Source organism: Bos grunniens, chromosome 1, assembly GCF_055505025.1.
Source record: "Bos grunniens cultivar Pamir isolate PY7600 chromosome 1, Bosgru_T2T1.0, whole genome shotgun sequence".
Lineage (NCBI taxonomy): Eukaryota > Metazoa > Chordata > Mammalia > Artiodactyla > Bovidae > Bos > Bos grunniens.
In genome coordinates this window covers 91488034-91502932 of record NC_141165.1, presented here as the reverse complement: position 1 = coordinate 91502932, position 14899 = coordinate 91488034, and the positions used below count along the sequence as shown (strand labels likewise).

Here is a 14899-nt window from a genome sequence, read left to right as displayed (position 1 = left end):
TTAACATTGTACTGGGGATTCTAGCCAGTATAGTCAGGCAAGAAAAATAAAAGTTATCCGGAATGGAAAAGAAGTTAAATCATCTTTTTTCATAGACAACATGATCATCTATGAAGAAAATCTAATAAAGTCTACAAAAAAGCTACTAGAACTAATAAGTGAATTTAACAAAGTACAGGATATAAGGTTGATATACAAAAAATCAATTTTATTTCTGTCAACCTGTAACATTTAGTCATAAATTAAACAACAAATGTGAAAGACTCATGCATTGAAAACCAGAAAACATTTCTGAAAGAAGTTAAAGACCTAAAAAAATGAAGAATTACATGTATCAATATTATTAAGATATCGGTTCTCTCCCAATTGATCTGTAGTTCAGTATAGTCCCAATAAATATCCTGTAGACTTTTTAATAGAAATTGACAAACTGATTCTAAAGCCCATATAGAAATGCAAAGGATTTAGAGTAGCCAAAGAATATTATTCTTTAAAAAGAATGATCTTGAAGAACCAACACCACCTAATCAAGACTTTTTTAAAAATTAGTGTTACAGTAGGGGAAGGAGAGAGGGGGACGGATTGCGAAAGTAGCATTGATATACGCTACATGATATATGTGTATACACTACCATGTGTAAAATAAATAGTTTGTGGGAAGTTGCTATGTAACACAGGGAGCTCAGCCCAATGCTTTTGATGACCTAGAGGGGTGGAATGGGGTGTGGGGTGGGAGGGAGGTTCAAGAGAGAGGGGATATATGTATACATAGGGCTGAATTCATGTTGTTGTATGGCAGAAACCAACACAACAATGTAAGGCAATTATCCTCCAATAAAAAATAAATTTCAACATAAATAAAAAATAAATTTCAACATAAATAAAATTAGTGTTACTGAGTCAGGTTGGTATTGATCCAAAGACAAATATGTCAGTGGAACTCAACAGAGACTCCAGAGATACACCTACACATATACAGAACGCTGATCTTTCTACAAAGGTGCAAAGGCAGTTACGTAGAGGAAGAATAGTCTTTTCTATTAACTGTATTTAAACAACTGAATATCCTTTTGTAAAAAAAAAAAAATTATTTTGATTCATACTTCGTACTAAATTTTAATGATTTACAGTGGTTAATAAGCTTTGATATAAAACTTAAAACCATAACTCTAGGGGAAAAGGAGAAAATTTTGTGACCTTAGGCAAAAATGTTTTAGAGAATATACCAATGTCATGTTTCATAAAGGAACAAACATACATATAAATCAGATTTCTTCAAAAGTAAACATTTTTGCCCTTTAAAAGACACTTCTGAGAATGAAAAGTTAAATCATATACTAGGAGAAAATATTTGCAAAGTGTATATCTGATTAAGGACTTGTATCTAGAATTTATTTTTTATTTTCTAAAAACTCAATAATAAGAAAGCAAGCAACCCAATAAAAATGTGAGTCAAAGATTTGAATAAATAATTCACAAATGAAAATAGTGATTAAAAAATAAGCATATAAAAGATTCTGAACATTCATTGTTAAGAAAATCAAAACAAAATAAGATAATAATACATTATAGTGGCTAAAATTACAAAGAGTGGTCATAGCAAGAACTGGCAAGAATGCAAAGGAAATATAAAACTACTGGTGCGAATGTACAATGGTATAAAACCATTTGGCAGGTTCTTAAAGATTTAAACATATACTTAATATGACCTAGCCAGTTTATATACATGTAGTTATCATAGTTACCCTCAATAAATGAAAGCATGTATCCATACAAAGACATTCACAGCAACCAGAAGATTCAAACATCTTTAGTAGTCAAAAACTGAAATATCTAAAGTCTCCGTTGAAAGTTCAGTGAATAAGCAAACCTCATGTATATGTTCAGTAGTTTACTATGCAGCAGTAAAAAGTCATGCACTACTGATATGTGCTATACCATGGATGAACCTCAAAATAATTACATGGAGTAAGAGAAAACAGATAAAAAGGGCACATATTGTATGATTCCATTTATATAAAAAATCCTAGGAAATGAAAACTAATGCAGAGTGACAGAAAGCAGATCCACAGTTGCCTGGGGATAGAGAAGGGTCTGGAAGGGAGGGTTATAAAAGGACACAAAGAAATTCTTGGACATGATGGATACATTTATTCTCTTGATTGTTAAGATTTATCAAATTAAATACTTTGTAAATAGGCCGATTAAACCTCAAAGAGTTATTAAAAAAAAAAAAAGAGCTGGTCACATGAAAGGCAGAGAGCAGTATGTTCCAGGCAGAGTGGAGAGCTTGTAAGAAGGTTCTAAAGTGGTTAAGGACTTTATCTTCTAGAAATAGAAAGAAGGTCAAGGAGTCTGGGGATGTAGTGATTGACAGGAAAAGTGGGTTAATATTTTGATGACTAGATGAACAGGGACAAGATCATACAAATTTCTGAAGCAGTTATGAGAAAACAGTTTTATTTTGAGCAAGGAAATGATAGGCTTTGATTTATATCTTAAAAATATTACCCACACTGCTGAATGAAAAAAAACCTGTGAGGCCAAAAAAGAATGAAAGCAAATATACCAGTTGGAAGGCCAATATTATACTCCAGGCAAGAAATGAAGGTAACTTTGACTAGGGTGATAGCAGTGTTGTTGGAGGAAAACAGGTGCAAGAATCATTAACACTTACAGAGCTACTAACTGCAGTTTAATTTGGGATATCAGAAAGTACAATAAAAGATTATTTCCCAAATCTGGGCTTGAGCCAATGACTGTATCATGATATTATTTACAAAGATGAAGAAGCTAGGGTTAGTGCATGGCATGGTGGTAGGGACTAAAGAGTTGAGTTTTAGACTTGCTAAACTTTGATATACCTGTTATGAAGTGAAGATGACAAGTGGACAGGTAAACAAATCAAATTACATACATATACAAATTTAGTATGTAATGGTAGTTATGGAGGAAGTAGAAGAAGGGAAGTGAGGGTTTGTGAACAAAGACATCAGGAATTACATTTAATTTCCAAAGGAAGAAGAGTAGCTGGCAGAGAAGACTTACCAGAGAGAAGAGAAGAAATGAGGAGACTATTGAAGAAACCATAATAAAGGGGGATGTTTCAAGAAGTGGTCAGCCACATCAAATGATATCGTAGGGTTAAGTTCAGAAAAGTGATTAGTGAGTGTTGTGCTGTGAAGGTTATTAGTGACCCTTTACAAAGTAGTTTTGGAAAAGTATTGGGATAGAAACCACAATTATTTTAGACTAAGGAGTGGCAATGAGCACAAGTAAATAACTCTTTCAAGATGTTTGGTTATGAAGGGGTGCCAAAAACAGGTCAGTACTTGCATAGGAAGAAAGTGTTAAGAGGAGGATATTTTTCATTTTAGATAAAGAGCATATTTTTAAGTTGATGTGACTATTGAATGATCCTCAAAGCAGCAGCAAAATCCCTCAGAAAAGTGAGAGGGGAGGATATTAGAGCATATGTACAAAAATTAGTATCCAAGAGTAAGCTTTCTCTATTGTAATAGAGAGGTACATAAAAGGAAAAAGCTATAGAATCAGAGGGTATAATTTGTAATCACACAAATTACAAAATGTATGATTTGGTTGAGAAATTAAACAAGTGATTTTTGCATCTCTGTTTTTCAGTTTTGTATTTTGATGGGTTTCCTTTCTTTTTGAAATCAGTTTTACAGAGTGTTTTCTTACTCCAGACTTTGTATTGAAAAGCACACTGGTCTGTAATTAGTAGGTAAAATATAAGGTTCCATCTTTGAATTCTATGAACAAAGAATAAAAAAGATATGAGATATGTTACTTAATAATAGATGTGAGTTTTCTAGAGTTTAACAGTCATCTTGTGTAAGTCAAACAAATAAAACAGCTAATATAATTTAGAGCAGTGGTTCTCAACTCAGTATGATTTTGTCCCCCAGGGGACATATGGCAATGTCTGGAAACATTTTTGGTTGTTACGACTTGGGGAAGGAGTGCTCTACTGGCATCTAGTGGGTAAAAGTAGAAAATTCATGCAGTCTCAAAGTGCTTGCATTCAGGGGTTATTATAGAATCTGACCCAAGCTGAATTAAACTATCTGAAACTGCATCTCAACTCTCTTTCTCCACAAACACTGGGAATATTAGGAATCAGCCCGTTAAAAAAGTGAATAGGAAAGTTTGAAGGTTGGATTGAGGAGCAAAGATTTTGAAGGGAAACTGAATCTAATTAAAGCTGCAGGCCAGCCACAGCTTAGCTCAATACTTTCTAGAATCCGAATGATTAGCACTTCACTTGAGCAGTCTGACAAAGGATAAAAATTTGTAAGCCTGTAAAAAACTTAAGCAACTCTCCTAACAAAATTGACCTGACATAAATAGACACCTGCATATTAATGAAAATACACTTTTTTTTTTTTTGCAACGTGGAACATTCACAAATATGGACTGTCATGAAACAATAACAAATTAACATCAAGCACAGTGTGTTCTCTAATCATAAAAGAAATTAAATTAGAAACCAATAGCAGAAATATGTCTTAAAATCTCCAAATATTTGAAAATTAAGAATAGCTCATGTCTTGAAGAAATCATTAGGGATTTTTAAAATTATTTTTTAACTTAGTGAAAGTATAAACACAAAATACCAAAATTTGTGATACTGCGATGTTGCTAAAGTAGTACCTAATGGAAAATTTAGAACACTAGAAGCTTAAATTAGAAAAAAGGGTCTCAAATCAATAATCTAAAAAAATCTTCTTAGTTAAAACACTGAAAAAGAATAGTGTAACCCAAAGTAAACAAAGGAAAGAAATTAAATCAGTGAAAGAGTGAAATGAAATCAGTGAAATAGAGGGCAAAAGATAGAGTAGATCAACAATCCCACAAGATAATTCTTAAAAAAAAAAAATTACTATGATCTATAAAACCCTAGTAAGACTGATCAAGAAAGAATAAAAACATAATAACCAAATGTAGATGAAATTAAGAGATTTCTTGAAAGGAAAAAAATTATAAAAAGTGACAAATTTTTAAAAGTGACAAACACATTGGAAAATATAAATAGACTCATGTTTTTTTAACATTTTCTTCTATTCAGTTAAATATTCACAGCAAAGAAAACTGCAGGCCTCACTGACTAATTCAAACATTTAAGAAAGAAATAACCCATACTTTATGCAAACAATTTGAGAACTAGAAAAAAAGAGAATTCTTCCCAGTAGGTTATGAGGCCAGCACAATGTTGAAAATCTGACAAAAATAGTAACTTAAGGGAAAGTACAGACCAGTCTCACTTATGAACATAGATGCAAAAGTGATAAATAATATATTAGCAAATGGAAGACAGATGTCTGTAACAAAGATGAAATATAACAGGTGGATTTCTACCAAGAATATGTTTAATATTTGAAAATCAATGCAAAACATCCAATTAACATAACAAAGGAAAAATATGTAATTACCTCAATACATGCAAAAAACTCATAATTTAACTTATTTATGATAAAAATCCTCAGAAAATTAGGAATAGAAAAATATATCCTAAATTGAATAAAACCCATCTCTGAAAAATTTACTAACATAATTATGAAATAATATTAAAATATTGAATGTTTTTCTACTAGAACTGGTTACAAGGGACTGATGTCCACTCTCATTATCTTTGTTCAACATTGTGCTTGATTTAAGTAGGGGCAAAAAGCAAGCTAAAAAGTAATTTGTATAAAGATCAGAAGGAAAACACTAAAACTCTTTATTTGCCAGTAGTATTGTGGTATATGTAGGAAACCCAAAAGAATAAACAAAAAAGCTGTAAAAACAATTATGAATTTTGCAACATCAAAGAATACAAGTCAGTATACAAAAATCAACTATATCCCTATATAATAGCAGTAAACAATTGAGAAATGCTTTTTTTCTTTGAGAAATATTCTTAAAACTATCCTATACAGGATAGATTTTTCAGATACCAACCTGAGAAGCACCAGGGATACATTCTACAGAGAGAAAGCATAACTGGTAAAACCTGTTTTTAAAAAACCAATCACTTAGTCTCTGGTAATTGTCCTAAGAGGATGCAGAAAATGAAAAAGCATTGATTCAAGAAACTATATTGAAACTTGGTTTAAAAAGTGAGAGTTTGTAGACCTGAGGCACAACTTGCACTGTACCTCTCCTGCCTTCAAGTTGCCAGCATTTCCTGCTCTAACTCAAAGTTGAAAAGTCCAAATTCCTGCTGAGTGTGGTCAAGAGGTCAGAGGCTCCCTTCCCCTGCCAGTCCCAAACTAATAGGACAGAAGTTCTACTCCAGGTATGACAAGTCAAAAATGCTGAGGTTCTGACTGTTCTCACACCAGCATGCTCATAAGGCAGAAGTTTCATGCCAAAAAAAAAGTCAAACAAAATCAGAGGTTACCACCTCTACCCCAGCCTAGAGACTTAGAGGTTTTGCTCAGGGGATGAGATAGTCTATAAGAACTGCGAATTCTGATGCTCTCTCCAAGCGAACTAGCTCAATTTAAAACAATTTGAGAAATTCAAGCATAAAAATGCCCTCAAAACTGATGAAGTATTTGATAGAAATAAAATAAGAGGAAGGTAGTTCTTCCTAAGAGTAACCAGCTAGAACATAGTCAGCTGGTTCACTGGAGAGAACCTAGAAAAGAGATAGCTAAGATAACTTCTCCTGAGGTTTGAATAAACCTCCAAGAATGGCTTCAAATATGACCCCTGTCCAAATTTAATGTTGGAATAATATTTGGGCCAGGGTGTTCTCTAAAATAGCAGAGTAATCACTTGGCTCTAATTGTGATACCTAATAGCTAGAAGTGATATCAACAAAGGCAGACAGCCTTCCAGAGAGACCAGGGAAAGCATCAAAGAGAGCCCTGCTGAAAAAAACCACTGCTGTCTCAGAGTGACTGTGTACACTGAAGGCTGCACCTTCTGAGGACAATATCAAAGCCTTCACAAGGTAAGGAAAGTAAATTTCACTAAAGTAGTCTAGCCAGATTACTAAACAAATAAGCAAATAACAATAAAAACCAGAAATGGGGAGTGAAATCAGTAATCAGCATCCAGAATTGCTATATTGCCTAAAATGTTCAGCTGCCACTGCTGCTGCTGCTAAGTCGCTTCAGTCTTGTCCGACTCTGTGTGACCCCATAGACAGCAGCCCACCAGGCCTTGCCGTCCCTGGGATTCTCCAGGCAAGAACACTGGAGTGGGTTGCCATTTCCTCCTCCAATGCATAAAAGTGAAAAGTGAAAGTGAAGTCGCTCAGTTGTGTCCGACTCTTAGCGACCCCATGGACTGCAGCCTACCAGGCTCCTCCATCCATGGGATTTTCCAGGCAAGAGTACTGGAGTGGGTTGCCATGTCCAGCTAACAAAATATTATATGAGACTTGCAAAGAAATAGGAAAGTGTTACCTATTCACAGGAAAAAGCAAGGAAACAGACACTGCCTCTGAGAGGGCCCAGATGTTGAATTTAACAAAGATCTCACAGCAACTTTAAAAAATGTTTAAAGAACTATAGAAGGAAGGGAAACTATGATGATAATGCCCCATCAAATAGATAATACCAACAAAACATGGAAGTTATATAACATAGCAAATGGATCTTAGACCATACATAATAATTAACTCAAAATGGATAAAAGACTTAAATGTAAGATCTGAAACCATAAAACTACAAGAAAACATAAGTGGTAAACTCTGTGACATGGGTATTGGCAGTGATTTTTTTTTGACCCCAAAACCAAAGAAAATGTAATAAAAAATAAACAAGTGGGATTACATAAAAAAAAAAAAAAACAACGAAATGCCTATTCTTTTGAAATTCTTCCCAAAAAATTAGAGGAAGGAACACTCCCAACCTCTTTTTATGAGGCCACTATCACCCTGATACCAAAACCAGACTAAGATACCACCAAAAAAGAATATTAGATGCCAATAACACTGATGAACACAGATGCAAAAATCCTCCACTAAATACTAGCAAACTGAATCCAACAATATGTTAAAAGAATCATATACCATGATCCAGTGGGGTTTATCACAGGGATGCAAGGCTGTTTCAATATCCAAAAATAAATCAGTGTTATACCATATTAACAAATTGAAGAATAAAAACCATATGACCATCTCAATAGATGCAGAAAAAGCTTTTGATAAAATTCAATACCCGTTTAAGATAAAAACTCTGCAGAAAATGGGGATAGAAGGAACATACCTCAACACAATAAAGGCCATCACTGACCTGCAGATAACATCATACTCAGTGGTGAAAAGCTGAAAGCATTCCCTCTAACATCAGGTATCAGGCAAGGATGTCCACTGTCATTTTTATTCAGCATAGTTTTAGAAGTCCTAGCAACAGCAATCAGAGAAAAAATAAAAGGAATCCAAATTGGAAAAAAGAAGTAAAACTGTCACTGTTTGCAGATGATTTGATACTATACATATAAAAATCCTAAAGATGTTACCAGAAAACTACTAGATCTCATAAATGAATGTGGTAAATAAATTTGGTTGCAAGATTAAAATTAATACACAGAAATCACTTGCATACAGTTACAATGAGACATCAGAAAGAAAAATTAAGGAAACAATCCCATTTACCATCTCATCAAAAAAGAATAAAATAACTAGGAATAAATTTACCTAAGGAAGCAAAAGACTTGTACTCTGAAAACTGTAAGATGCTAATGAAAGTAAAGACAACACAAATGCTGTTTGATTGGAAGAATAAATACTGTCAAAATGACTATACTACAGATTCAGTGCAATCCCTATCAAATTACTAATGACTTTTTTTGAATAACTAGAACAAAAAAGTTTACAGTTTGTGTGGAAATACAAAACACCATGGATAGCCAAAGGAATTCTAGGTAAGAAAAATGGAGTTGGAAGAATCAGGCTCCCTGATTTCAGATAATACTACAAATATTCAGTAATCAAAGCAGTATGGTACTGGCACAAAACCAGAAATATAGATTAATGGAACAGGACAGAAAGACAAGCAATAAACCATATACCCCTGGTCACTAATCTATGACAAAGGAAGCAAGAATATACAATGGAGAAAAGGTCGTTTCTTCAGTAAGTGCTGCTGGGAAAACTGGATAGCTACATATAAATGAATAAAATTAGAACACTCCCTAACACCATATGGGCTTTCCTGGTGGGTTCAGTGGTAAAGAATTCACCTGCCAATGAAGGAGACGTGGGTCAGGAAGATCCCCTGAAGGAGGAAATGGCAACCCACTTCAATATTCTTGCCTGGGAAATCCCATGGATGGAGGAGCCTGGCAGGCTACAATCCATGGGGTTGCAAAAGAGTTGGACGTGATTTAGTGACTAAACTACAATACCATACACAAAAACTCAAAATGGATTAAAGACCTAAATGTAAGGCTGATACTATAAAAGTCTTTCAGGAAAACAGGACGAACACTCCTTGACATAAATCACAGCAAGATCTTTTTCAATTCACCTCTTAGAATAATGAAAAAACAAAAAACAAATGGGACTTTAATTAATCTTAAAAGCTTTTGCACAGCAAACTATAAGTGAAACAAAAAGATAACCCTCAGAATGGGAGAATATATCTGCAAACAAAGCAACCAACAAGGGATTTATCTTCAAAGTATACAAACAGCACATGAATCTCAATATTAAAAACAAAACAATCAAAAAATGGGCAGAGGGCTTCCCTGGTGGTCCAGTGGTTAAGAATCCACCTGCCAATGCAGCAGACATGGGTTCAGTCCCTGGTCAGGGAATGTCCCACATGCCATGAGGCAATTAAGTCTGTGGGCCAAAACTACTGAAGGCTGTGTGCCCGAGAGCCCATGCTCCTCAGCAAGAGAAGCCACCGTGATCAGAAGCCTGCATTCTGTAATGAAGAGTAGACCCCACTCGCCACAATTAGAGAAGGCCCTCATGCAGTAACAAAGGCTGAATACAGGCAAAAAGCAAGTAAATAAATAATTTTTTTTAAAAAATATAAAAACTGGCAAAAGATCTAAACAGACATTTCTCCAGAGAAGACACACAGATGGCTAAAAAGCACATGAAATGATGCTCAACATCACTAATAATCAGAGAAATGCACATCAAAACCACAATGAAGTTACCTTAACATTAGTCAGAATGGCCATCATCAAATATCTACAAACAATAAATGCTGAAGAGGGTGTGGAGAAAAAGAATCCTCCTACACTGTTGATAGGAGTGCATACTGATACAGCTACTACAGAGAACAGTATGAAAGTTCCTTCAAAAACGAAAATAGAACTATTATATGATCTAGTAATCCCACTTCTGGGCATATATCCTGGAAAACCATTATCAGAAAAGATAAAGATACATGCACCCCAGTGTTCACAGCAGCACTGTTTACAATAGCCAAGACATGAAAGCAATGTAAGTGTCCATCGACAGATAAATACATAAAGAAGATGTGGTACATACATACAAGGGAATGTTAGTCATAAAGTGAAGTGAAAGTCCCTCAGTCGTGTCTGACTGTTTGCAACTCCATGGACTATACATGGAATTCTCCAGGCCAGAATACTGGAGTGGGTAGCCTTTCCCTTCTCCAGGGGATCTTCCCAACCCAGGGATCGAACTCAGGTCTCCCGCATTGCAGGTGGATTCTTTACCAGCTGCGCCATAAGGCAAGCCCTTAACTCAACCATAAAAAAGAATGAAATAATGCCATTGCAGCAACATGGACGGACCTAGAGATTATCATACTAAGTGAAGTCAGACAAAGATAAATAACATATATTACTCATATGTGGAATCAACAGTAAATGTTATATAAATGAACTTATTTACAAAGCAGAAACAGACTTATAGATATTAAAAACAAATTTATGGTTACCAAAGGGGAAATGAGTGTGTATGGGAGTGGGTGAGATAAATCAGGACCTTGAAATTAGCATACACATACAGTATACAAAATAGATAACATAGAAGGATCTACTGTATAGCACAGGCAACTCTACTAAATATTCTGTGATAACCTATATGAGAAAAGAATCTGAAAAAAATTAATATGTGGATGTACAAACAAATCATTTTGCTATGTAACTAATCACTTTGCTGTGAAACTAACACACAAAATTTAAAATCAACTATACTTCAATAAATTTTTAAAAAGAAAAGGTGCATCATCAGGGAAATGCAAATTAAAACTACAATGAGAAATTACCTTGGAGCTCTTAGAGTGGCTATTATAAAAAATACAGGAAATAACAAATATTGACAAGGACATGGATAAAAGGGAACTTTTGCACTGTTGGTGGGAAAGAAATTGGTTCGAGCACTGTGATAAACAGTATGGAAGTTTATCAAAAAATTAGAAATGGAACTACTATATGATCTAGCAATTCCACTTCTGAGTATGTATCCAAAGAAAATGAAAACACTGAAAAAGATACATGCACCCTCATGCTTATTGCAGCATTATTTAAAATAGCTAAGATACAGAAACAACTTAAGTGATCATTGATGATGAATGGATAAAGACAATATGCAATGGAATATTAATTCAGCCATAAAAAAAGGAAATCTTACCTTTGTGAAAACATGAGTGGCTCTTGAGGCCAATATGCTAAGTGAATTATGTCAAACAGAGAAAAACAAATGCTGTATATTACATATATGTGGAACCTAAAAACAAAACCTGCAAAAAAATAAGCTGATATATACAGAGAACATATTGGTGGTTGTCAGAGGAGTGAGCAAGAGGAGATGAGGTGATAGGGTTCTGGAAAAAGAACCAAATGGAAATTCTAGTGTTGCAAAGTATAATAAATGAGAGAAAAATTCAGTAGAGGAACTCAATAGTAGATTGAACTAGCAGAAATAAGAATCAGCAAATTGGAAGGTAGGTTGATAGAAATTATGCATTCTTAAGAACAGAGAAAAATGCAGAAAATTAACTTTAGAGAAGTATGGGACACTTAAATGCACCAATATGTCCATAATAAAGTAGTAGAATAAGGGAAGAGAGAAAAAGAACATGAAAACTTCCAGAATTTGAAGAAGTCCAGGTAGGATAAAAGCAAAGATACCACACTGATGCATATCATAGTAAAAATGCTGGAAAACTAGAAAATGTTAAAAAAAATAACAGAAAAATGACTTATCACATATGACTCAAAAAATAGGACAGACACAGGGGAAGCCAGAAGACTTTAGGATGAATTTTCAAAGTGCTAAAAGGAAAAAAAAAATATATAAAGATTCTTATCACCAGCAAAACCACATTCAAAAATGTAGGTTAAATAAAGGTATTCCCAGAAAGGCTTATGGCCAAAATATTTACTTATAATTCCACTAATGCTATTAGCTATATTATTTGTATTTTGACTGCTTTACAAGATTATTGCTTATTTTATTATTAAAAAAAAAAGTATTCCCAGATAAACAAAAACAGAATTTTCTTCTAGCAGAGAAAGTGAAATTGCTCAGTCATGTCTGACTCTTAGCGACCCTATGGACTGTAGCCTACCAGGCTCCTCCCTCCATGGGATTCTCCAGGCAAAAGTACTGGAGTGGGTTGCCATTTCCTTCTCCAGGGGATCTTCCCGACCCAGGGATCAAACCCAGATCTCCCGTATTCCAGGCAGATGCTTTAACCTCTGAGCCACTTTTCTTCTAGCAAAAGCCATCCTCAGAGAATTACTGAGGGAGATCTTCAGGCTGAAAGAAAGTGACCCAAATGGTAATTTGAATCTAGACAAAGAAACAACACTGTTATGGTAGTTATAAACTAATAGAGTAAGTGTGTATGTCTTCTCTTAACTGATTTAAAAAGCAATTTCTGAAACAATATGTATAAAATTGTATTGGTAGGCCAATAATATATAGAAATGTAATATGTTTTCCAGTAACACAAAGAAGGTGGTGGGAGCAAAGTTGTATTGATATCTGAGTAAGTAGATGATGGCTCTACCAGAACAAATGAAGAAAGCCACAATGGTAAATCAGAAGGTTAATATATAAACTTATAAATATATGTATGTTCTCTTCTCTTGACTTTTATAAAAAATAAAATTATATAAAGCAATAATTATAGCAATATGTTGTTGGGGTTTGTAATACATACGGATATAATATGTATACCAGTAATAGCATATAAAAGAGGAAGAAGAAATGGTGCTACAAGAATAACGTTTCTATATCTACTGGAATTTAGTATACATCAGAAATAGATTCTTACAAGATGTATATGTTAAATCTCAGAATAACCACTAAGAGCTCCAAAAATATAGGGTAAAATTTATCACTTTACTATCTAAATATCACTTAAGTATTTACTTAAATACAAGCAAAGCAATAAGAATTAGAATAGAAATACATGAGTTACGCAGGAAACCTAAAATGACACATGTAACCCTGTATCAGTAATAACATTTAATGTGGATAGATAATAATAAAAAAAATCAAAAGACAGATTGTTGAGCTGAATTTTTAAATAAATCAAGATCCAATTCCATGCTGTCTGAAGGTGACACCAAAAGATACAAATGGGAAAAGTAAAAGGATAGAAAAATATCAGACAAACAGCAAACATTAAAAAAAAAACAAACTGGAATAGCTCTACTAATATCAGACAAAAAGATTTTGAATAAAAAATTTTTATTAAAAAGGGACATTTAAAGTGATAAAAATGGTGAGTATATCAAGAAGATGTAACAAACCTAACAACTAGCTTCCCTAACAGCTCAGTTGGTAAACAATCCACCTGCAATGCAGGAGATGCCAGTTCTATTCCTGGGTTGGGCTACCCACTCCAGTATTCATGGGCTTCCCTTGTGGCTCAGCTGGTAAAGAATCTGCCTGCAATGCAGGAGACCTGGGTTCAATCCCTGGGTTGGGAAGATCCTCTGAAGAAGGGAAAGGCTAGCCACTCCAGTATTCTGGCCTGGAGAATTCCATGGACTATACAGTCCATGGGGTCACAAAGAGTCGGACACAACTGAGCGACTTTCACTTCACTTCACTTCAGATACCTAACAATAGAGTTACAAAGTATTTGAAGCAATATCTGACAGACTCAAAGGGAGAAACAGACAATTCAACAATTACTGGATATTTTTTTTTCTTTTAAAACTATGATAGTTTTTTAATTTAAAATTTTCTTTTTTTTTTTTTAAATTTTTTATTCCTTTATTTCTCATGTGTTCCCCATCCTGAACCCTCCTCCCTCCTCCCTCCCCATACCATCCCTCTGGGTCGTCCCAGTGCACCAGCCCCAAGCATCCAGCATCGTGCATTGAACCTGGACTGGCATCTCGTTTCATACATGACATTTCACATGTTTCAATGCCATTCTCCCAAATCTTCCCACCCTCTCCCTCTCCCACAGAGTCCATAAGACTGTTCTATACATCAGTGTCTCTTTTGCTGTCTCGTATACAGGGTTATCGTTACCATCTTTCTAAATTCCATATATATGCGTTAGTACACTGTATTGGTGTTTTTCCTTCTGGCTTACTTCATTCTGTATAATAGGCTCCAGTTTCATCCACCTCATTAGAACTGATTCAAATGTATTCTTTTTAATGGCTGAGTAATACTCCATTGTGTATATGTACCACTGCTTTCTTATCCATTCATCTGCTGATGGACATCTAGGTTGCTTCCATGTCCTGGCTATTATAAACAGTGCTGCGATGAACACTGGAGTACACGTGTCTCTTTCCCTTCTGGTTTCCTCAGTGTGTATGCCCAGCAGTGGGATTGCTGGATCATAAGGCAGTTCTATTTCCAGTTTTTTAAGGAATCTCCACACTGTTCTCCATAGTGGCTGTACTAGTTTGCATTCCCACCAACAGTGTAAGAGGGTTCCCTTTTCTCCACACCCTCTCCAGCATTTATTATTTGTAG

General features: G+C 34.6%; 1 protein-coding gene and 1 long non-coding RNA gene across 10 annotated transcripts in view; one reads left to right on the top strand and one right to left on the bottom strand.

Moving 5' to 3' along the window:
* Positions 1–14899, top strand: part of STXBP5L (syntaxin binding protein 5L) — a 455210-nt gene that overhangs the window by 352926 nt on the left and 87385 nt on the right. The window lies entirely within an intron of this gene.
* The window catches only part of LOC147379912 (uncharacterized), a 97526-nt gene that overhangs the window by 12109 nt on the left and 70518 nt on the right, over positions 1–14899 (bottom strand). The window contains exon 2 of one of the 2 annotated variants that reach the window (XR_015164903.1): positions 8226–8362. The exons of the other annotated variant lie outside the window; for it this stretch is intronic. This is a non-coding gene — a long non-coding RNA (uncharacterized LOC147379912). The remainder of the gene's footprint in view (positions 1–8225; positions 8363–14899) is intronic. 2 annotated transcript variants of the gene reach the window in all.